At 46.3% G+C, this 24,657-nt stretch overlaps 1 protein-coding gene across 2 annotated transcripts in view; it reads left to right on the top strand.

Annotated features, from left to right (window-relative positions):
• LOC117584033 (E3 ubiquitin-protein ligase TRIM9) overlaps nucleotides 1–24,657 on the top strand; it is a 66,133-nt gene that overhangs the window by 34,793 nt on the left and 6,683 nt on the right. The window lies entirely within an intron of this gene.

The raw sequence follows: 24,657 nt of genomic DNA, 5'->3' as shown, positions 1-24,657 counted from the left end.
ACCAAGGAGATGCTCGGAGAAACCGCAGGGAGACCACAATCCTCACCTTCGCAGTAGATTTCCAGCTCGGATGTGAACATTCTTTGGCAGGACGACTTTTCATATTTTGTACAACCCGTCAAGGCGTGAATCTCCCCTCTCTATGTGTGTGGTGTGTGGTGTGTGGTGTGTGGCTGCCTCGAATAGAGTGGGGCGGAGACGACGGGATTTTCTTGAAGCTGGAAAATCCTTTTTCTTAACCCAAGCGTGCACATACTTCAAGTGTGCTTAACCCACACTTAGTCTCTGTCTGAGCAACTCCACACCCATTCTCCATTCTCCATTCCCATGTTTGATGTGGTCTCTGCGCCACAAATCACCAGGGCGGCAGTGTCTGGAATTTATGCTCCTTCTTGGGGAGCTGCGCTGAGTGCAGGAACAACTGCGTCGGTTGCTGTTTGTGGGCTGTGAGTTGTGAGTTGTGAGTTGTGAGTGCCGGTTATGTCTGTGATTTGGCCCTGCCACGCCCTAATCTGACACTGATGTGGGAGGCGAGCAACCATTCAAGCGCAACGCAACGAAACGCGATGGGTTGGGACATCTTCCACTGTGAAGAGCCAGCCAGTCCCTGGACTGAACCATTCGCTTTTTCCCCATATTCTGGCTTCGTTTTTTGGGTCTCGATCTGGGTAAATATTTTCACAAAATTATTTCACGCTTGATTGGAACGTGAAGCGGAACAGGAAATCACTTATGACATTCTGTGCTGTTCTATTGATTTTTGATTTGGGGTTCAAATATGTTTCCCCATGGGAAGGGAATTGACTTCAAATTACAAACATAAATATGAGTATTTCGGTGCACAAAGCCAATGACAAGTGGATGAATGTGAAGGCCTTGCCGTGTGTCGATAACGTTTCCAAATTAAAGGTTTATTTCACTGCCATAGAACGGACTTTGAGGTCTGCAGACTCCATTGTACGCCACAGCTGGATGGCCGCTACAAAGTCCCAGCCTTTGCCATGTTACACGCAGGATACAAGGTAGCGGCACATCTGGTGGTAGCTGCTGGAGCGGGGAAGGGCCATACAACAAACTGATTGTAACTGCATTCAGTTAGCAGACAAAAGCTGGAGCACTCGGCTGGAGCCAACTACAAAGGCGACGACTGTTTGCCAAGTTGTAATAAAGTTTGGTAAACAAGTTGCCAACAAAGCAGAAGGACTCGAGTGCAATGGATACAACCGAGTATCCCAATTCTGTAGCTGCAGCTCTCTGCACCATTCTCATTCCCATTCCCATTTCGATTCCCCACTGCCATTACTCACACTCTCTGGCAACTTCGAACTTATCTTAAATTCTAATGCAATTGCAACAGGCAAGAGCAAAATTTCAGGTGTGCTCTGCAAAGATTTCCCACTAAAGCTAACTCTTCTCTCTCTCTCTCTCTCTTTCTCTTCTCCTTTCTGTTGTCTATTTGCAGGTATGTGTATCCGCCATTTTGTTATTCCTTTGTGTTACGTGTACGTGTACGTTGAGTGGCAAACTCCATAGATAATAAAGTAGATGATACTCGGCAATCGGTGGGCCCAGCTCTTCGCTCGAAAAATGGCATAGCACACTTTTTGGCGCGCCGTACGTGCCGCTTATCAAATGCATCAGACACACACCCAAAGCGGCAAAAAGGCACAAAGCACAAACAGTGGGAGAACTGCAACAACAATGAGGATGATGTAGAGCTTACACTTTCCTTGCATTTGTAGGGCATGGCAGACAGGACAGTCGTGTCTCTCTTCTAACACATCGACAAGATCGATTCTACCATTTGAAATGGATTATTCAGAATGAATTGGGTTCTCCTTTTGCTCCATTTTGATAAAGAGTATTTTGCAGTTTGTCTGAAAGTTGTGCCCAAGCATTCTGTAGCTGTTGCTCCTGCTGGCTGCTCAGCTTGCTCCTCAGTTTGTTTATTTAATGTTATTCACTTATCCTGCATGTGCAGGCTGCCTCACTGACTGACTGACTGCTCAGTGATGTTGAAACGTGCAGCTCTCCATGGCCCTACTCAGGGCTCCTTCGACTGAGCGCTCGTTGTCTGAAGCTCATTGCGATGGCCGCATTCATTAGGCAACTTAACGCCTCTAATTAAATGCCTCAAGACGGAAGTACTCTCTCTCGCCCCAACCTACCCATAGATAAGTGTCTCACTCACCTCTTCTAATCCGACGATTACACGATGAGGGCATCCGTAATTATGCTCTGGCCTTTAATTCCTTGCCCATATTTGCTAATGCAATTATTGCGGATAATTATGCGTTTATTGAACAAATGAAATCAGGGCAAGGCGTGGGAGGGGAGCAGCCCAGTCTCTGTTTGAAATTACATTTAATAGGCCCTCCAGGCTGCAGCTTCTGTTTTGCCAGCCGTGGGGCCTCCCATCTGCCTGGCCATTGTATCTGTCCAGCTGCCTGGCGGATGGTCGGCCGCAACCGAAATTGCATTATTGGTTAAATATTTTCGGGGCACCCAAAACCTGCCTGTAAGCTGGGCAGGCGTGGCTGAACGTGGAGCCCATTGTCGGACCAACTCTGTTGTTCCCCTTATTGGCAAATTGCATAATAATCGCGTTGCTTTCTCGCAGAAGAATGGGCAGAGATCTGTTAATGAAGTGGCAGTGGAGCAAAAACAATGCTGTGGCGCGGAATATTTTTGGGAAGAGAAGTAACAGCAAAGAGAGGGCCGGAAATGTAGCTAAACATTTTGGATATTGATATTTTGGAACCATTGGAACCATAAATGGTTCTTCCATTTATGAAAATGGTTTGACGGTGAATATTTTATTTAGTCAGAGATTAGTTGCACCATTAGTTACATACACAAACCAAACACTTTTGTTAACTTACGTACATACTCTGTTCCATAATGTATTATTGCTTGCAGTGTATTCTAGTTGATTCAGTTGTCTGCTTTGCACTTTACCGTTTGTTATTGGTCACAGCTTTTACCGTTGCTTTGCACGCACCGACTTGTCCACTGCAGTGGACAGTGCAGTGTCCACGCTCATGGCTGCGTTGTTGTTAGTGCGAGCGAGAGCGAGCGTAGGGAGAGCGAAGATGTTCAATTACAGATCAAAAGGGAGACGGTAACTAGAGAGCGTCGTGCTGAAGCTTCTTGGGCAGAGCGAGACAGAGAGATGCATCGAGAGAGAGAGAGAGAGCTAGAAGCTACAAAGCTACAAGCTGCAGTCATTGAGAGTAAGAATGAAAGCGCGCAAGCAGTTGCTCGCAGGGGAATTCAGCTAACTGTACGAACATATAAAATGTAGAACAATGAAAGCGTGAACCCTGGAGGGAACCCTATCAATAATTCTATTACCACAAGTATGTACATATGTTTCTCATATCTCTGGCAGAAAACATTCACTCGTAGAAAACTCTTAGCATTAGGAGTAGTTCAAAGTTCAAGCAAAGAGGATACCTTGGAAGATCATCAAAAATGCATTACTTGGCACATTGGCAGATTGCAGCAACAGACTCCATTGCCCCCATTCCGAGCACCTTCCGACCGCCAACAGCCTCTCCTCGTTGGATGTGTAGCCAAAGAATATTATTTTTCCTTTTTTTATTCCTGCCTCAGCCACATGTGGAGCAAATTTCCTTGGGCAGAGCCCATTAAACGGTCAACGGCGAAACGGAAGTTTATTTTGTGCATCAATCGGATCATTTTGCGCAGTGGGGGGCAAAGTGTTGGATGGTCTGCACTTGGATGGACTCCAGCAGAACGGCAGACATGGGTAGGTCTTCGGAGACAGATGTGAAAATTGTCTAATGGAGCAGCATTTGGTGTGCTCCCTCTCCCCCCATGCATGGCTCCACCGCTATCTTGTATTCATGAAGTGCAAATTGTGAGGAAAAGGAAAAATCAACGCGAATTGAAGATTAGTGTGGAGCAGAGGGGAGGCGGTTGTGTGAAACATGCGGAAATAACATGAATTTAAGTGAATTTAGTGAAAGAACACATCAGCAACAAATCAAGAGACAGACACGGACACAGGCACACAAAGAGACCAAAATAAAACTGCAGTTAGTCGACGAGACCTTCACTTCACTTCACTTAGTCGAGACTCCTCTGGGCAAAGCCAAAGATAAATCTTCTCTGGCACCAGAAAACACTCCAAGAACTTGCATTGGTTTTGGTCTTTTGGCTTTTGGGCTCTCCATCTCCGTATCCGGGCTAATATTTAAACATGTAAGTGGGGATGAGGATGAAATTTTGTTTTGCAGGTGATTGAGTGGGTCATGGGATTTGCCTGGATTATGGCAAGCAATTAGTCAAAGGGGAAAATGCTGCAGGAATATGGAAAGTTATGCCAAACTAATAACTGAAAAACATATTGGTCACTTGCTGTTGTCAATATTATAATATCTCAGTGCATGTTCCTGTTGGCCATAATTCAAGAAAGTTCTCATTTCCACACATTAAAACTGCTGCTGCTGCCCATAAATAACCGAAAGTGCCGAGAAGGAATAGGGGTGGGGGGACGAACACCACAAGCAAATGGCAAAAATGTTTTTGGCAAACTGCAGTTTACTGAAAAATATCGCATCATCCATCCCCATGTCTATGCCTCGACTATTGTCCATCCGCCCCATTGAAATTTACATATTTTTCCACTCAAAAGGCAATTGAAATGGAAAATGCAGTCCATTTCCATAAAAATATATGTATATATATTGCCCACAGTGCCTCGTTATTTATTTACTGACTCCCAAAAACCGAACAACAAAGCCAAATCCCCCCACTTGGCACAAGTCCCGTTTGCGTTTTGCGTTTTGCGCTTTTCTGCTGCTGCTGCTGCTGCACATTGGGCATTGGGCATTGGTCAGCAACTGATTCATGTGACCCACTAAAGCAAAAAAGAAACAGAAAAGGGAACACGCTTATCACTCCGACAACAAAAGCAGTCGATTGCTGGATGCCAAATCAGTGCCAGATTTATGGGCCTCGATTATTCATGCAAATCGGCCAGGGCCGGCCATTCTCCAATGCGTAGCAGATCCAAGCTGCTGGCTAATATTTATGGTAATATTAATTTTGAATATTCTGATGAGTAGGAAAATAAATTAGGGAATTTGCAGTGCCTTTGTGGGATATCTACATAGTTAATGGTCCCACTTCTGTCTTCCATCTATCGAGCTTGACTGCACTTGGAGGTGTGTGCAGGCCTTGAAGTGCATACGTCATCACCGGCGTCACATGTTCGGACCGACACGCATGACTTGCCAAAGCTGCTCCGACACAACACGACACGACGCGACGTCGTCTTCGTCGTCAGCTAGAGTTAATGCAGCCGAGGCGGCAGCAGCAGCAGCAGCAGCGCTGACAGTGGGGAGCCCAGCCGATATGTGTCGATACTCTCGTCGGAAATGTCATTAAAATTGCTCTTCATAAATCACCCACAGAAGCGCACTTTGGGCGAGTAAGAAGTGTTCCATGTTCCAATCGCAGCAGCAAGACGAGGCAGCAGCCCGAGCATAACCTCATTTTACGGTCCATGAACTGCAGGGCAACGGCAAACTATGAGTCAAGACTCCACCTTAGAGACATCGAGTGCTCACAGATTTTGAGGTTTGCAGTTACAGTTTGGCATTGAAGTGCAGTTTGATTGTGGCACATGTACAGAGTGCGTTATGATTTTTTGGAGAGGCTGCCAGGGTCCAAAAACAACTGGAGACTGGAGACTGGAGACTGGAGAGCCAGCTGCAGCAGAGACAGCTTGGATGGGGGAGCACAAAGCTTCAGTTGGACATGACAACGGTGGCCAACAAGTACTTGGAAGTCGCACTCCAGAGTGCAGAAAAAAAAACCAATACGTAAAGCTAAATGAGCCAAGAAGCATAGAGGAAGGTGGCCAGGAAAAGTTACTCCTCAATGCTCGAACTTTAATTCAATCGCGATTCCAATATTTACCCTCCCACAGGTCTTAAATTGAATGTCTCGCAGAACCATAAATAACAATCGATGTTCTTATCACATTATACGGGAATAGCCCCACAGCCAGCAGGGCGATAAATCAAGAGGAAGCCATCGCTCCGCCGCCACTCTCCGCAGACTGGTTTGTATTGTAAAATGCAAGAGTTTGTGGCGTGAATAATTAAAATGAATTGCCACATTATAGATTTTTAAAGTTATCTAGGGGGAAAAGTTGTTCTCCTTCAATATTTTGATAGCCCCAATGCCGGAGCAATAAATAAATTAACACCAGGGAGCGGGCCTGATGTGCAGCTCCCCTCTGCCGAATATTCAAGATGAATGGAATATTTGACAGCTAGCAGAGAGCGGAGGGAGCGCAGAGAGCGGAGAGAGCCGACCGCATGTAATAAGCTTTTTGATCTCTGCATTTCGTTTGTTCCCCATCGAGAGCCACACATACAGTGGCTGCAATTTGTTTCGTGATTGATTTTCATTCTGGTTACCATTTGGTACTCTTTCCCCCCTCCATTGAACCCCCATTAATCAATGGCATCGCATTTTGTCTCGCTTTGCATATTGCAATTTGTTCCGCCTGTGCGGGGAGGAGCAGAGAGGGGGCAGAGAGAATGCTTCGGCGGTGCGTAGTTTTTTGGCTGCCACTGTGTGAGATTTATGACTCTTCACAATGCAATTAAATTTAATTGAAGCGCGAACAAAAAGCAAGTAAAGAACTTCACGTTTTTTTCACACTTGCCCAGGGCAACGCCCAACTCTGGTTATTTGGCCTTTCAACCATTTCCCTTCCTTAACTTTTGTTTGTCTCTCCTTTCTCCTATTGCTTATCATTTATTAAAGTAAATTCCCTTCCAATCTCTCCATCATCCGAGCACTTTGTCAAACCGCTAAAAGCTGCAATGTGATATTCATGTCTGGCACTCTGGGAAAAGCAGAAGAATGTCCAAAAATGTTCTTCCTCTCGTCATTCCAGGCCAGCAATTTCATTCATGCAGCGGCCGCATTGAAGTCTTGTGTCAATATTGACGCACAAAATCCTTTTAATTTTTCCAAAAATATTCACATTTTTGGGGAAGTTTGTGCAGGGATACGGAAAAGCCTTTTTGTTTAATTGAGAACTCTGCAAATAGTGGCAGAGGCGAGGGAGCCAGACACAGCCAGTGGCTTGTCTAAGCCTGCAAACTGATTAAGTTCTGATTGCAATTTGCAATTCGATTTTGCCAGGCCCCAAACTTTGCAGAGCTTGAGGCTGGCTCCCGCCTTTATAAGAGTAATAATGCTGAAGGTCATTAATATTTCAATAATACTGTCTGGAGTGCGGAGTGCGGAGTCTCCGCTCTGCGGATGGCAGTTCGAGTTTATTAAAGCATAACGCAGGGCGCTGTGGCCCCGTTGTGTTTTCCATTTTTCCAGTTTTCCATTTTCCTGTTGCCTGCATAATTGACTTTGTCGCTTTTTCTTTACGCTATTATTTCTCATCAGGGTCTCGGTTTTCCTTTGCTTTTATCTGCCTCACTTTTGCTGTATTTATTTTAGCTTGTTTTTATGATAAAGTGCATGTCCTTCCATGCCCTGATCCTGATTCTGGTCCAAGTAGTCGGCCATGATTTATTATGCTGCTTTTCCCCGTGCTCTTGTGCGTCTTATTTCCCGCATTTCCTTTTTCTATTAGCCATGGTTTCCCCCCATTCTGTCAGCTCTCTCTCTCTTTGTCACTGTGGTCCTGGCCGCTTAACTTGTCCTTTTCAATTCTGTAGACTCCAACCGCCAACCTGCAGGTGGGTTTTCCTGTAGCTCCAGAAATTTGTGTATTTCTGATATTTATTTATTTATACTTGCTCCATTTTCTCTATATTTATTTCTACATACAGCTCTGATTCCGCGCCTTTTTTCTCTTCAGTTCAAATCGAATATTGACAGCCATAAATAAGCTCCAATCCTTGCATTCCATGAATAATTCTAATGGTTTTTGGTGGCTTTACTTTTGAAACTTTATGTACTTTTGGAGCCTCAAAGAGCTCTTAATTGATGGCTTCAGCGGCAGTAGATATTTCACAGGAAACTCCAAGCTCGAGCTGCACTCGTTCCTCCATTGACACCTGTCAATTCGGATGCTTAACAAACTCAGAGAGCAAATCTCTCACTAAATCGCATTTATCCAGACACAGACATGGGCCACCACATTATTTACAAAACAAAAAAACAAAAAGACGTGAAGCGACGTGATGCGATTTTTTAATATCAATATTTGAGGAGGGAAGCACTGAATAAAGAAGGCCAATTGGGGTCTGGGGAGACGGCTCCTGTTTGACTTTGACTGTGACGAAAGTCGGCGGCAGGGCCTAAATGGTCGAACGAGGGGAAGGAGCTGGAGTTGGAGGCGACACATGTGGCGCTTGGCTCGTCGACTTCCCTTTTTATTTGTTGCTCGCACGTTTGCCACTCGCCCATTGATTCATTCACTCACTCACTCACTCATTCATTTATTGATTCGGCTTTGCCTGAATGTTATTTCACGTCCAGACAACGGCATCGAAGGTCTACTACCCCTACCAGCGACGTCTGCAACTTTTTGGGTCATTTATCAAATTTTCAAAGTCACAACATTTGGTATTGTCACGCTCGTTTTTTGTTCAGCACAAAATCGAAAAGGCTTTTCAGAGCTACAGAAGTTCGTGGCGTGCGGATTCCGATAAAAGTGAGACGTAAAGTTCGGCTTAGGGTCATCTCACATAATGAGTTTTCATTTCAGTTTTCCCTCTGTTTTGATTAGGGTAAAACGAATTGAAGGTTCAAAGTGCCACACTCATGCCAGCTAATAGATTACACGTTTTGCACAGTGACACGTTCGAAGAGTGGCCCAGGAATGAGGAAAGGAAAGAAGAGATGCCTTGCATCAAGGAGTTTTATTTAAGTTCCAGCTCCGCTCAACAAATAGGCTCTCAGCAGTGTATCCGCAGAGCTAGACATGTCCCTGCATAAATTGGCCGTGTTGTCTTGCTCCCTCCTACAAGTCTCTTCTTGCGCTGCAGAATGAATAATGGAGCAACTTTATCACCTGCCCGAATGGCGGACATTAACATAAAATGGTACAGCACAAAGCATTAAGCTACATAAGAACAAAAGCAGCGGCAGCAATCATTTTTAATTTATTGCAGAATTTTCATACAAAAAATGCAGAGGGGCAGACGAGCAGAGTGGCAGCTGATGACTGGCGGAGCCTAAAACAAATTATGAACGCGTGTCGCCTGCCTGGGCGGTATTTTTATGAGCTGCTCCTCGGGGTGCGCGTTAATTACCTGGGGAGAGGGATCTGTTGTCGGGCAGCGGGATGGACGAAGTATTGTAATTAGTTGACAAGTCACGTGTCGCTCGCAGAATTTGCCTTGAATCAGGAGCTCGCAAAAGGCGAAGAAAGTGTGGCATAAATATGTGATGGCTGCTGGCTGATGGCTGAATTATCTTTAAAATTCAGTATACTCCGACATTACTTTGGCCACTCAAAATGCCAGTCACAGAGGAGCAGAGAAAAAATTAATTTCTCCCTTTTGCTGCGAGCTAAACTTTTCGGCTCCCCCTTCAAGGCCTTGCCGGCTGGCCTGGCACCCTAATCAATATAATTACACTGGCTGTTCCGAAATGTCGCACACGTAATGCTGCAGAGGAGAGATTGGCCAGCACTAAGTGGGGAGCACGTAGCAAAAGGAAATAATACACATACGCACTGTGAACAGTTGAGCCAAATTGTAGGCAAACATTTAGCCAGCAGCCAGGAGACAGTTGACAGCAAGATGGAGAGATATTCAATGAAGAGGAGGAGCGGGACAGCAGCTGCTGTGTCAAGTAATTGACAAACACAAAATGGAGACCCTGGCAGAAAGGACTTGGCAATCAATTGATTTTGCGAAGGAAGGATCATTCGACGCTGCAAATGGCAATTAGGAGGCCACAGCTACAGATGCGGATACGCGTTTTGCATTTACATTTGTTGTCAATTTTTTATTGCGGGCCCCGGAATGGCCACACAAAATGAATTTTATGCAAATTGTATTTCCTGCTTCCGCTGTGCAATTCCATTTAAATGTCCTTAAACATTATCATTCTGCCAAATGTACGCCATTTTGTTGCTCCATAAAGACATTACGCGCCATCAAATAATTCACTGTGCGTCGGCGGGCATAGCTGCTGTTGCTGGGCACTTGCCAGTGCCAGTGCCAGTCCCAAGATCCTGCTGCTACTCTCGACATTTGTCTGGTGGTTTTTAGTCCCCTCCAGCAGAGCCTGGAGTACGAGCCTGACCCGAGTTGTAGCGCTGCCAAATGGCAATATGTCGTCGCTGGCCTGCATATCCGGCCGGCTCGACAAACGTGTTTGTCCAGTCAGCAACACAAATAAATTTCCCTGCTAGACTGCAACTAATATCCGTTTCCGTTGTAGCCAAAATGTGTTGCCATTTGTAATGGCAAAGTGGAACTAGGGCCAAGTTCTCGAGTGCGAGTCGGGGAACAGTTTGGTCCAGGAGAAGCATAAATAAATGTGAGCCTAGTTGGGCCATCGATTGAGGCGAGGCGGACACCGAAAAGCCTACTTGTAGTCTGATTTTTTGCCATTTATTTATCGCATTTGAATATACATCACTCCCACAGTGATGCCCGTCTCTAGGTTTGCCCACTTACCAGCAGCTGCTTGCAAAGACAGTTTCTGGGATATCCCAGATCCCGCCCAATCTGGCGCAGACAGAGACAAATGGAGTTATTGAAAGCTCGTTACAATGGAGCAGTCAGCGTCTTGGGAGTAGCAGAAAGACTCAAAGCGGAAAGTGTGGAGCAATGCAATGCATCAAATGTCAAAATGCACTCGAAAATCAACAGCCATGATCGGAGCATTAATCACCCAATACAATTGGCAACTTTGCAAGAAGATGCGCTGCCTGCCGTCTGCCACTTTGTAGAACAATTTTTCAAAATTAGCCAAAGAGTCTCGCCGACGCCGTCTGGGCTTAGCCAGACAAGATGTTACCGTTCGGAGGGGGAGCACCAATCGAGCACGTCGAAAACTAATTTCTCTTGATTACGCGCTGTCTGGGGGATATGCGGAAACCAAATTGGCTTTGCCGGCTTCTGCTCCACTGCACCATCACTCGCCATAATGTCACTTGCGGCGTCAGACACGACACGCGCCCCGTGCCGTTCCCCCACTTAGCACAGGCACAGGCACAGCTGCAGCACTTTAAATGTATTAAGGAAAATATGAAAAATCATTGGGAGTCGCCTTCCTCAAGTGTCTGTCAAAATAATGAAGTGGAATGGCCCCCAGACAAAACACATCTCATCTAATCAAAGTCTCTGGACTTGACTAATGCTGCATTCAAGTTCGGAGTGGAAGCGCAGAGCAGCGGCATTCAAGTGCGGAAATGCCAGTTAATAGACACAAGGAACGGGAGGAGAGCCACAGTTTTGTATGACTGCGCCTTGATTAATGGAAGGCTACGTGATTTCTGGCATAGTTTGGCGATTAACTCCAGCCCGGCCCTGGATGCGGGACCGTCGGCTGGCTCTTGACTCTGCCAGCGGTTTAATGAACTTTTGGCAGCCCGACATGTGGGTGGGCAAATGACTTTTAATAATAGTTATGCAGATGATACGGCAGCCTCGGCACGGGTTTTCAAGAGGGTTCTGCTGTGTGGCTGTAGGTGCTCATTATGAGAGGAAACAGACTCATTGGCAGACTCACCCAACTTCAACCTTGGCGTCAGGAAGAGTTCAGAACTCTCTTCTGATCCAAGTCTTCCACTCAAACCTATCGCTTACACATGCCACAGCTCCCAATTATTACTAAGTAGCGTCAGACCTGCACAAACATTGATTAATCGAAACCTTCTCCTATTTCTTTGCAGGTACATTTTGGCAGACAAAACTAAAGTTGCAGCCCGGCCACAGAGATCAGACTTCGACTGGCACCTGCAGTGTCAATATTTACACTTCTCCCACCTGCCAAATCGTCCAACAACAAACAGAAAGGGGTGACAGGGTGACAGGGTGACAGGGGGACAGGGTTCACCCTTACAGGCCACACTTTGACCCCCAGATGTTAAGCTGTGCGTTAAATTGCTAAAAGCCTTTTGCGGAGCTTAAACTAAAAGCTTACCGTATGGCCAGACTCAATTTTGAGGAATTACCCTTTGCTTTTTTGTCGTTTGCTGTTTCTCTTGCTGCCGCTCTGTGGCTATTAATCAACAAAACGTTGCAACTATTTGAAAACGGTAAACACAGACGGGCGCAGTCTGGTCAAAGTTGAAAATAATCAACATTTTAGGACCAAATTCAGGGGCCAAGCCAGTTGAAGGGTCCAACGACAACGGCAGATTGTCAACTGAAACGAATTTTCAACTGAATTTTTCATGCAGTCTGCCGAAGGAAAACAAGGACTGCCAGTGCCCAAAAAAAGAGAGCAGAGACTTGTTCATCAATCAAAGCTATAGCCAGTTGTTTTAAGACCCACCCTTCAGCCCGACTCCCCGCTGGTCGAATATGCAAATATTGTTCAATATTTTTGTTGGAAAATCTTTTACTGCTAGCGAGTGTCATCTCTGTTGCTGGGCAATTGCGCGGCGATTTGTCGGCGTAGTTTGCTGATTCGAACTATTTGAAAGGCGCAAACCGAGATTTGGCTGGCACTGGCACAAAGGACAAAGAACGCTTGTTAAAAGCCATTGCCACTTTCCGTACTGCCGCCCCGTTTTTGTGTCATTGTCACCGCACTCTAATTGCGCTAACCATCAGCACACCTCCGCTCTCGTGTTTCCATCACATCACGGCACAAAAGCGAACAAAAAAGTGTGGAAAAGCACTTGAGTATCGGGGCATAGTTCCCTCCGCCCCTCAACGGACCAAAAGCGGAACAATGCGAACGTAATTGTGTGCGGTTAGTGTGTGTTTAGTTGCCATTGTACTCCCCTCGGAGTACCCCCTTCGGGGTCAGCATATTGTTCTTCGACATTCTCTCTCTCTCTCTCTCTCTTCTCTCTGTGTGTAGCTGTGAGTGTCTGTGAGTTTTATCGGCTATTAAATCACTTTAATGGCTCTTGCCTGTGCGCGCATTTCTGCTGTGCTCTCTTCGGAATTGATATGATTAAGTGGCAATCCAATTGAGCTTGAGATGGGCGATATCTATCCCAGATGAATGTAGATTGGGTACCATCCATCACACACTTTTATAGTGCGGTTTCTTTATGGGAATACGTCTCAAAATATGTTTTCAAACATTTAAAATCTTAATCCCAACACAATTACAGTCCTAGAGCTAGCATATGCTCTCCTCCTTTGCTTTTGCACCTTTCTGTTCTGACAAATCTAAAAGTTTCCTCCACCATTATCCCGGCTGCCACTCGGCGAAGTCCCTCCCCGACCGCACAGCACTCACACACATAATCCCTTCTTATCTTTGTTTGTGTGCTGGGATGGGCCACAACTATGACAGGCCGGGGCACAAAAATATAATCCACGCGGCACATTCTGCTGCTCAACAACAATGGACAGGCAACAGAGACAAGCCATAAATGAAAAATTATGAAAACACACAAAACACATAATTCATAATTCGTTTTTAATAACACGAAATTTCAGCACACGTGCAGAGGGGAGAAAACACAGTCCGCTCCTGGTACAACTTTAATCCGTTATCTTTGAGCGTTGGCAGATGGAAGGTGGGAGAGAGGAATAAGAAATGATTATGAAGAGTTTTGCTTGTCTTTCTTGCCATATATCTTGCCTCACTGGAGCTGGCTCTACAGTCATTTCTTGGATGGCGTTCCCTTCTGCTCAGTCTTGCTCCGCGGCTAGACACATTTGTCATTTTGTTTGCTTTGTCTGTAGCTGTAGCTTCTGTAACGTCTGTGGCGTTGCCACCTCAGACGGCAGTCCGCCCTGTTTGCATTTTTCCGTTATTATTTCGCTATTTTTGCATATGTTTTGTCGACTCCGACTCGCATGATGTTGGCGTCAGTTGGTGTTTATGGCGTCTTGCAGATTGTTTATGGCACTAACCACAAAAGAACACCCAGAAGGGAGTTCGTCTTGCTCCCTGTGCTGATTATTCTTACACATAATCGATCGGCTTCCTGCATGTTTTGGGATGGGATAGTTGTGGGGCAGTTATTGCGTCAGTGTCCGAGTCTCAATCAACCCCAGTGCGGTGGTTCCTCCTCTGGATAATCTATATTTAATCTTTCAATATCGTTAAATGCACAATGGATTTTCCCGTAAAAGTGCTGCACTTTGGCACACCCTCGTCCGGAATGGGTCACTTTATGCATCATCCACATCGTCATTCAATAGCTAACTGTTCAGCATCCCCGCTCCGCCCTCAATCTAATCAATTTGGTAAACATCTGTCGATGTCGCTGCTACCTCTCCCCAGCCACTGCCGGCGCACGCGTTCGCTGCTACTGCGCGGCGTTCACTGCACATTATCCCGTTACGAAATGCACACGTCGTCGATGCCGAAGCCGATTCCGATTCCGACTTCAATTCCCAGATGTGGCCCGTTTCGGATCGGCTTCTGTCTCGAGCGGTGATGGAGGAGGGTTGATGACAAAACGCTGGCCGCACATTTTTCAATGCTTCTCCCCGCTGCCGCTGTCCCCGTCGCTTCCTCTGCCACGGATCTGTGGTCCCTCGTCATCTGCCCCTCTCCAAGATTTTAGTTTCTCAGCGTGTCCCATTAACACTTCGGTTAACTATGCACTTTCCTCTGCTCTTTCGGCTTCCCTTCCGAGGGTTGTTCTTAAGAACCACGAACTATGCCACTCTTATCTTCTAGTTGGCAGCGCATTCTTGTGTCTAGGTAAATATATTTAACGACCTTTTCCTGTTATGAAATGTTTAATGAGGTCTGACATGTGTGCGCGGGGAACGCGGAAAAATATTGTAGTTTCAATTAGTTAAATTTATGGGTTAGGGCCGTGAAATTATTCTGCTCCAGGAACTGTCGGAAAGGAACTACGAGTATGACTTGAATTTTTACTTGCATTTTCATAAATATTCTGCGTATTTTTCTTTAATTAAAACAAATTGCTTGTGGCTATGTGGTGGGTAGGAAACAATTTGTAAACGTAATTAGTGATATCTGAATGAATTTCCCCTAGAAATGCAAAATGATTAAAGACTGAAATGAGAAAGAGAGAATAGCACTTTCGTTTGATCACAATGAGTGAACACAAAGGCTCGGAACTCAGAGCTTCGATTACACATCAGCTGCCCGTCCATCAATATCATTTTACATACTTTTCCAGCTACTCCCCCCCCAGATCGAAACCCATAAATCTAGCAACACGCGCCTCCAAACCAAATCGCATTTGGCCGATCTGCCCAATGGCCCAAGCACGGACTCTGCCAGGTCACGTGGCTCACGAAATGAACTCCAACTGCAACTGCAACGATGAGGCATGAAAAATTGCAACATCCCAGCATGAGCTACGAGTGAGAGGCACTGGAGGGAGAGCAACGGCGAACGGCACAGCAGGCCAGCCATAGGGGTCAGGATTTTTGGATTCGAAATGCGAACTCGTCTTGACAGCTGCGTTACCTTTTTTCCCTGATTTCTGATATGCCCAAAGTTTTAATTAAAGTTCAGCAAAAACCTCACACACACACAAGTCAAAGGCAGCAAAAATGAAATTTACTGCAGGCGAGGCTGTCAAAAGTGTCTGTCTGATGGTAATTATCTTACATGTTTGTATAATTGGTCGGGCAAGACTTAATGGAATGCTCCTGGATGCTGACACTATGCCGAAAATGTTCAATTAACTGGAGCCTGCCAGGCATGCGGAATGTGGAGCGAAACCGTTTTGTCATTTGTCAGTCAAACGGCTTTGGCCCAGTTCTGCCACGAAGACACATCTTCATGTCCACCTTCATTCATGACTGATTTATGGCCTATTAAATTGCAGTTGTTGTCTGTTGTCTGTTGGCCCTGCGGCGTTCTGTGGCTGGTTCGTATTTCAAAATTTCCCACGACGCAAACGTAACCAATTCAATGTCACGTTAAGAAGTAAAAGAAAACCTTTCAAAAGTGCAGCCAAACAAGCTGAGAAAACTGAGACTTTGCAACAATGTTCCTGCGGGTGCTAACAACATTCGTACCGCATTCGTACCGTGGCCCTGTTGTTGTAGCTGCTGCTGCTGTTGTTGGAAACATAAGGCAGACATGGCCTCGACATGGTCCCCGTCTGTCTGGGCCCCCAGTCTCTGTCTCTGTTTGCTGTTGGCATTCGGCCCCATGACGGCGGTATTTATGCTCCCTGGAATGGCATAAAGTAATTTGCACATCGCGTTAATATTACAGGCAAAATAAATGTCGTATTTAAATGCAATTAAAATTGTTTACTTGGCTGCACTCTGCCTGCGATCCCCCATAAAGTGTGTGTGTAATTTTCCTTCGACTGGCATGCCTTCAGAGCGACAATCTGGGCGCTGACTTGAGGGACTTTCCCTGTGAAAAATGCAGCACGTGCTCCTCTCTGAGAGTGTGTGGGCAGAAGCATTTCTTTACTCCTTAATTTATGATGCCGCATAATGGAAAATATCTGAAAAATGGCGAACAGAATGCTCCCGTTAAAACAAGTGGCAGCAGGATGTTGCATTGATGTCTTGGAAATGGAATGGAGAGCCCAACAGCAGCCTCTTTCCATTCCAAATATTATTTCTGACTCATGTGACAGCTGGAATCATAAACAAGCATCTGTGTGAGTCCCTCTGTGACTCAGTCGTCAGTCCCAATCAGTGCCAAATTACGAGCATTCAGATTTCTCCTCTTGATGACAAATTCTCTTCAGCCTCCAGCCTCCGGATTTCGAGCGAAATCGATGCATCAAAATATTTATTTAACCAAATTAAAGCTTACCTGGAATCAAATCTCTATGTTAAGTACGAGTCCACTTGTTGCTTTTCTGTTGTCAGCTCTTTTGCTGTTGCATTTGTTTGCTGCTGTTGCAGCTGTTGCTGGCATGAGGCATGTGGCATGCGTGTAGCAGGAGCGTTGACGGCAATCGAGCAATTCTCGTCGCACAACAACACAGATTTCGATGTCGGGTGTCGGTGTCGTTGGCGTTGTCGAAATACGTGAAATTTTTTACAGCCACTTGACAAATTTTGGTTGTTGTTGCCCGATGCTTTGTAGTCGAGTGTGTACACTGTGCTACGTAGGTGGCAGCAGCAGCTCTTTGCCATCGGATCCAAGGTATTCGGCCACTTGACATTTTGCCAAATTAGTTGCGCCTCGACTTTCAACGCCGCCCCCGGAGTCATGGCATTCCATTGGGTGTGAAGTGGATTGCTGTAAGTATTCGTGGGATATTCTGGAAGTAATGCCACGACTGGGGGTGATATACACAGAGTGTATTTAATGTATCAATTTGCAAGGGAGATTAAGCAGAATACGGAAAATCGGTATCCACCTGTATTATCAGTGTTTTGACGCCCTTCTTCTACCATGTTTGTTTTCACTCCCAATCCCCACTTCTCCACTGCAATCTCGGTTCAATTAACATGTTTTCCTGCTTTATGGCAGTCGCTGGGGGACGGCTCCACTTTCCAAGAGCAGCTCCGGAGGCAGCCAGAGTCAGCACTTAACCCGTCGCCTCGCCCATAACACTTAAAGTCACATTTCGCTGCAGTTGCAGTCCAGAGTGGAAGCCGAGACCACTTTGTGGGACATTTAGTGCAAAATGCCGATGCGAGCAGGCAAATTATGGCAACCATCAATCGGGTATCGGGAGTGGCCAGAAAATCAGTGTAAATATTAATTTTTAAACGAGGCAAGCAGTTAGAGGAACGCTCTTATCGTTGGGTGGTCAGTTTAGTAAATACTTTTCAATATTCAGCAGTTGAGCTTGCAAGCTGGCAGGGCAGTGTTCCCTTTTGTTGTCTTCTTTGCAATGTACCGTTTCTTTTTGGTCACTGCTTATACCATCGCTATGCACGCACCGTTATGTCCACTGCAGTGGGCTGTCTCATAGTTGCGTTGTTGTTAGTGTTTGAGAGAGCGAGCTTTGAAAGAGCGATGATGTTCAAGGACAGATGAAAAGGGAGACGGTTATTAGAGCGCATCGTGTGAGCGTGCGAGCGTGAGAGACAGATAGATGAATTGAGAAAGAGCTGGAAGCTGCAAGGCTACAAGCATGAAGCAACTATAAAGGAGAGCCCGTCGGCTTTTTTGAGGGAAACGTAACAATGCTGTCAATAAGTGCGAGTGAAAGGGCTCTCGCTGTAAATGTAAGTGAAACGACAATGGAGGGTGCGCCTGAAGCACTGGGCTCTGGGGGAAATGACCCGAGGAACGCTGCCGACGGGCCCTCCTTATAGTTGCTTCATGGCTACAAGCTGCAGACAATGAGAGTCTGAAATGGATGGTTCTCGATGCTCTCAGAACAGTTTTCTATTGGAAGCTTGCTCGAAGGGGAAATCTATATTGTGTGACGAGGTTCAATGCAACCGAATGCCATAACAATAATTGGGAAAATAACTATAAAATGTTCCAATGTTCGGCCCAAAAAGGGAGTGCCACAGTGGAATGCCGGCTAATTATCGCAGGGAGACTCCACTCCCGTTTTAGTAGCAAATTGATGGCCCACGACATATTGGGTAAATTTATACAAATTAAATTATTAAGCAGAGCAAACGGAGGCTGAGTGCGGACTTCCCGGGCTCAGCGCTGGTTTGTCAGGCTGTCAGCATTCTGTTTGTGGCTCCTGGTATGCGGCTTGTCACTGCCAGATCGGTTTTCCCCCAAGTTCGTACAGGCCGGCTCTGACTGAACTCTGCAGCGGCGGCGTCACTGCTGCTGTTTGTTTTTTTTTTTCCTCTTTGCGTTGCGGACGAGGGAGAATCTGCGGGCCGCAGCAGCGCACACAACCAGATATATATAGCGTCTCGTGCATTGTGTAGGGAATCGAGGGGGATATCCCATGGGAGTCCGTGTCAAACATGTTCAACAGAGGACTACCGCAACAGCAACAATGCATCCGACAACAATAAGAATAACAAATAAACAGAGAACTGGTTTGGGCTCTCCACTCTCTCCTCCTCTCTTCGCTGTTCGCTGTTCGTATCGTATCTGCTCCTCTCTCTCCTCAGTGTTGTGACAACCAAAATAAAAATACGAAATTCAAATTATAAAAACACAAACCAGCACCGAAAAAGAAACCCAAATGTTTAAAACTGTCACAGGAACAACGCAAAAAGTTCCCCGTTTGGTGTTTATTTTTATAGAGTTTCCGAAAACAGCGCTTGGGTTGATTTCTATGCTTTGTCTCTCTGCCTTGCATATATTTAAAGATTAGAAAAATGGATAGCAATTCTTTTGTTGAATTTGCAATCCAGTCATAGTGTGTTCTTGAAATTTAAACATTCATAAACAAGTACTTAAGCATGTATCATGCTTATGCTTAGGAACAACTTCAGAAGGATCCCTCAAACATGTCTGTGTACTCCTTGCATCATTCGTTAATCTTCTTAGCAGCGTCAAATGCTTGTGACAACCCTCCGACAGAGTTTACTCCTCTCCCCCCACCACAGCCTCTGTGCAAATTTGCGCATTTTTCTGACATTAAATGTCACTAATTTGACACAAACTGTCAGCGCTGATAATGCGCATATGGAATGTGTTGGAAATGCGGATAGCTCGAGAGAGACTCCGCAGACTACAATTTGTCGCACTTCGAGTAGATCTGAAAGAGGGGGGAAGAGCAAAATATGGATAGCTATCGTTAGGGCTTTGCAAATTGTTACTGAATATAACGAAGCGAAATTAACGAAGAGAAACGAACGGAGAGTTGGCTGGAGCTGGAAATTGTCTCTTAGTTGGTCCCTGAGTGACCGTCCGTATATGGCTGGACATTCTGCAGAAACCCAAAGCCAAATAAGGTCAAAATTGAGAATATGAGTTCCGAGGAAGTGTCTGGGCCTCCACTCTCCCCCCCTCTCTCTCTCTCTCTCTCTGTGGCTGTGCTCTGGCCGCCTTAATCCTAATTTATGCGTAAATAATAATGATGAAGTCTTGTTACCCTTTCAGGCTGCATTTGGCGAGTCTTTCTGCCGCCCGACCAGAAGATTAAGTAGCTTACAGCCAGCTGCCGTTATGCATCTTGAGTCAGTCGCCCCTGGGGTTGACACTGTAGTTCCCAACTGGAATTGACTTTGGGTCAGCCTGAGAGCAAAGTCAATGTCGGGGTTTAAGTTTGAGGCGTTCGTAATGAATTGTAAACGCAGACACGTGTGCCACTTCTTGAGTTCAGGGTCTTAGCAGGGGTTTCCGCAGGAGGGGGGATTAGATCTCGGTAGTACTTAGCTTTGATGGGTTCAAACTTTTCTACCCCTCTGCAAAGTCTTCCCACATGTCTCATTCCGCTCGGTTGCACGCCGCGCAAAAACTTGCTTCCCACACACACACACACAACTGTTCCCAGTTGCCTGTTGCAAGAAGTACGTCTGACCAAATGCTTGCAACGTGTTCCACTTCATGGTTCTGTTGTTTTAAATTTGTCATGAAAATATTTTGATTGTTGCGTGGCTCCCACCTTTCGTTTTCGTTTTCGTTTTCGTTTTTCCTCATCCAGTTCAAATATTGTTTTACACACCCGCAAAATAGACATTTGTTGACTTCCCCCCCCTCCCCTTGCCAGATGACTCCACATGCGCTGCAGACATATTCGAAATTAGATTCTGCGGTTTGTCCCAGTTCTCCCTCTCCCTTAGCTGCAGCCTCTGGAGTGAGCGAATAGAAGGGAACCCTCTCCCCGCCTTTGTCTATTTGCTGTTTCGTCTGCGGTTCCCAGTTCCCAGTTCCCTTTTTGTTTGGCTTTTGATCTTTTCTGATATTAGCACAAGTCTCTAATTAATTAGACGAATCAGTAGCTCAATAAGCTGTCGTCTTGCCTTATTTTTAATCGGATAACGCAGCGCCACAGCCCCACAGCCACTCAGCCACTCAGCCACACTTGGCATGCAAATCAGGCGCGGGCAGAGGCAAGCAACTCGTAATCCAATTTAAAAAACCATCGCCGTCAGTTGCTTCCTTTTGACTGCCACATAAATCAATGCGATGTGCGCTTTATATTCATATCTTGGCAGCATTGTAAGTTGTATTTTAAGCTTTTTATCGTGCCTCAAAGGCGACTGCAACGCGCCACGCATTACTCATGCCTCAAGTGTGCCCATCCGGCTGCCATCGCAGAACTGAAGAAGAGCCGAGTGAGGCAGGTAAGCGCGGGGCACATTATTGGGTTCCAGTGCGGTTGATCGCCAGCTCATTGTACAGAACTAATTAGGGCCAAGGTGGCCCCAAGCATTAAGCAGAAGGTCTGCCACTCTAACGATCGTTAAGGAAAAATAAAGCAACATTTAGGCTTTCCACCGCAACATAAATACATTTCCGCGGCTATTTGTTAACGTTACGGAGCAGAAGACATCGCAGTTTTTATGTGCGCCAAACTGGGCAATCCACGTGTTGCATGTGCAACACGAAATGGCGGTAAATGATATTTATGTGCGCGGTCTGAGTGAATGGAAGTGCCGCGTTAACTGCCAAATGCCATATTCGGGGGGCCGCAACACGAGCTACTTAAGCTCGTTCCATATGTTGCTGGCTTTATGGCTCCAATGCGCTATAATTCAAGCCCGATTGGCCTGGCCACCTGCTCGAGAGACATTCGAGTGGAGCTGTCACGTCTCTCCGTCTCTCTGTCTCTCTGTCTCTCTGTCTCTGGCTTAGTCCATAATAAACATGAGTACCCATGATATATCATCATTTTACGATCTGGCGTCTCTTGCACATCATTTCTGAAAAGTTGCCAGTCTACAGTGGAGCTTTTGGTGGCTCCAACTAAATGTTGCACAACTAAAATTTGGCTACGCTTAACGAGCTCTCTTGGCTACCATTAAATATGCGCGTAATGAGAATCAGACCAGACACGACTGGAAGGGAGCTGCATGAGGCAGTTTATTTATAGCAAGCTGCAGCGTGCAGGCCCTAAATTATGGGCAACATTCTGTTGATAATCAGCGCCAGGCGCACAGTAGCTAGCTGGCAACTTGTTGCTGACTCGACGCTGGCGCCCGGGCAGCACGACAACGACGTGGCGTCGCCGCCAAGTCTGCGATTTTATCTGCGTTCCTCTGTCCACTCTCTGTCCTATCCCTTGGAGCACAGCCTACAAGTCGTGTGGGGTGCGGTGGGGGGGTTTTGCTGTCAACGCTGTGCTGTCTGGCACTTGGCAAAGATCAAATCTTGCGTCGCGTTGGCTTTAAGTGGCAGAACAGACACTCGTAATACTCGCGATACTCGTAGGAATAATCATGCTAAATGTCAGCGTAAATAGTTGCAGCAGAAGAGATTCGAAACTTAATTGCTGATACTTGAGTCGGGTCCACCCTAATTAGCTGGCACTCAACTTTCTCGCGGAAGAACTTTTCTGCTTCTTGCTGGAACGTTCAATTTTGAATCATATTTTTTGCCACCTGAATATCTAATGTCTGCTCCCATCTGGCAGCGACTTCCTACAGCTTACCTCAGCCACATTGTTGCTACGTTTTAGCGTATTAATATGAGTGACTGCCACTGTACTGCCGCCGCAGTTGGAGTTGCTTTAACAACTTAATAATTTATTTGTCTCTCCCGCGGGCACATGTGTCACGGCCGCGTCAGTGTCACACAGAAGGGACAGCGAAGAAGACACCGCAGCGCCGCCGCCTGGCGGCAGGAGGAGCTCTTGAATTATTTACACGATTTGCATGCGTAGCAACTTTAAAGGCGTCTTCGGTGTCTCTGTCTCTGTCGCTCTCTCCCTCTCTCCCCCTGCGTCTGCGGCGCATAAACATGTCATATTATTATTATTTTTTTCCGTCTGATAAAAGTTTCTTCGCTTTGCCCCGCAGGGAGCTTTTTATTCGGACTGCGCACTTGATATATTTTTTTTTTTATATTTTTATGGCAATGTGTCATAAAAAAACAGACAGAGGCGGAGGGGAGATCACAGCTCAGAGAAATGTTTTCTAAAGAATTGGGGCAGGGAGAGGAGAGGGCTGGAGCTTATCAATGCAAAACAGACTCTCGGCATTAGCCAGTCAGTCCAGCCAGTCTCTTCAGCCCTTCACTTCATATTCAAAATCACTCCCCACTCCCCACACCCCGCACTTTTCCCCAGAGTGGGCATTGCACGGGAAGCGTTGAAGCAACCCTCGAGGGATTATATTTCAACAGTTTTCTCTGTCTCTCTGTCCGCGTTGCGTATTCTTGGCCGGCACTTAGCAGTCCCGCCAGCCGCCCCGCCCCTGCACTATCGGAGATCTCTCTTCCTCTCTCTCTCTCTCTTTCACTTCCTCTCTCTCCCATGCCGACTTTTCGGCGCTTAGCCATCTGTCTGCCTGTTGGTCTGTGGAAGGATTGGACAGGGACTGGAAGCTGGAAGCATTCAGCTAATGAATGTAATCGTCATAAGCCGCCTTGTTCGAGGGGTCTGCTCATTACGGGGGCACTGGATAATGAAATATTTCCCAGTAATTGGGCCCCCGTTCCGAATACTTTTTGCCAGTGCTGTGGGTTGTTGCGTTGAAGAATTATGAAAGCAGGCAACATGCACTCACCTATTTGGCAAAGAGATTTCGGAACTGGAGGTGAGAGTGCAAAAGAGGGTTTAGAATGGTTTCCCAGTTAAAGCTGCACTCTCCAGGAAACCAGGAAAATGCTCCCTTCACCTGCAGCTATTTTGATTTGATAAACAAAACAACGGCAGGAAACAGCAGCAGTAGCAGCAGCAACAGCAGCAGAAGCAGCAGCATTAGCAGCAGCAGCAGCAACAGCAGCAGAAGCAGCAGCAGAAGCAGAAGCAGCAACAGCAGCAGCAACAGCAGCAGCAGCAGCAGCAGCAGCAGCAGAAGCAGCAGCAGAAGCAGCAACAGCAGCAGCAACAGCAGCAGCAACAGCAGCAGAAGCAGCAGCAGCAAAAGCAGCAGCAGCAGCAGCAGCAGCAGAAGCAGCAGCAGCAGCGACTGGCAAATAGAATAAAATAATCAGAAAACAAATGCCAAAAGTGGTGATGAGTGTTCGTCGTGTCTGACAAAAGCAGCAATAGGGAGCGAAGATACGGCAATGGGAATGGTTCTTATCCGTTTGCTGTTTTTCCGTTTGTCTAGAAAAGTGAAAAGCATGTAAATGCCCCAAGGCGAGCATTGCAATGGGGTGGACTCCGTGTCTCGCACTTGGATCTGTGCCAGCGCCTCGACAGCCAGCCGGACAATTATGGTGGCAATGGCAGAGTGTCCTGCGGGCACAACAACATGTCGGATGGGGCGGACAAAGATGCAAAATGGCTGGCTTGGGGTTCCATTTTAATGCTAATGAATTGCAATTGTTCAAGAGAAGGCCGATGGGGTGGTGGCCCGGTGGCCCGGTGGCCCGGCGTATGAGCAATTTAATTGTTCAACAAATTTCCCAATGATGATGAAAATTGAATTGCTCAAATTTGTGCCTGTGCCCTGTCGTGTCGTGTCGTGTCATGTCAGTGTCAAGCGCAAATGCTTGCCTCTGCCGCAACATAAACATTGTCTGTCTGTCTGTCCGTTTTATGTTTTGGCACAAAACATTCAACAAATGAGTTGTGGCAAGAGGTTTGCGTGATGTTCCTTTCTGCCCGTA

Source organism: Drosophila guanche, unplaced genomic scaffold (assembly GCF_900245975.1).
Source record: "Drosophila guanche unplaced genomic scaffold, DGUA_6, whole genome shotgun sequence".
Classification (NCBI taxonomy): domain Eukaryota; kingdom Metazoa; phylum Arthropoda; class Insecta; order Diptera; family Drosophilidae; genus Drosophila; species Drosophila guanche.
The sequence above is the reverse complement of the archived record's forward strand: the minus strand, read 5'-3'. Positions and strand labels throughout refer to the sequence as shown.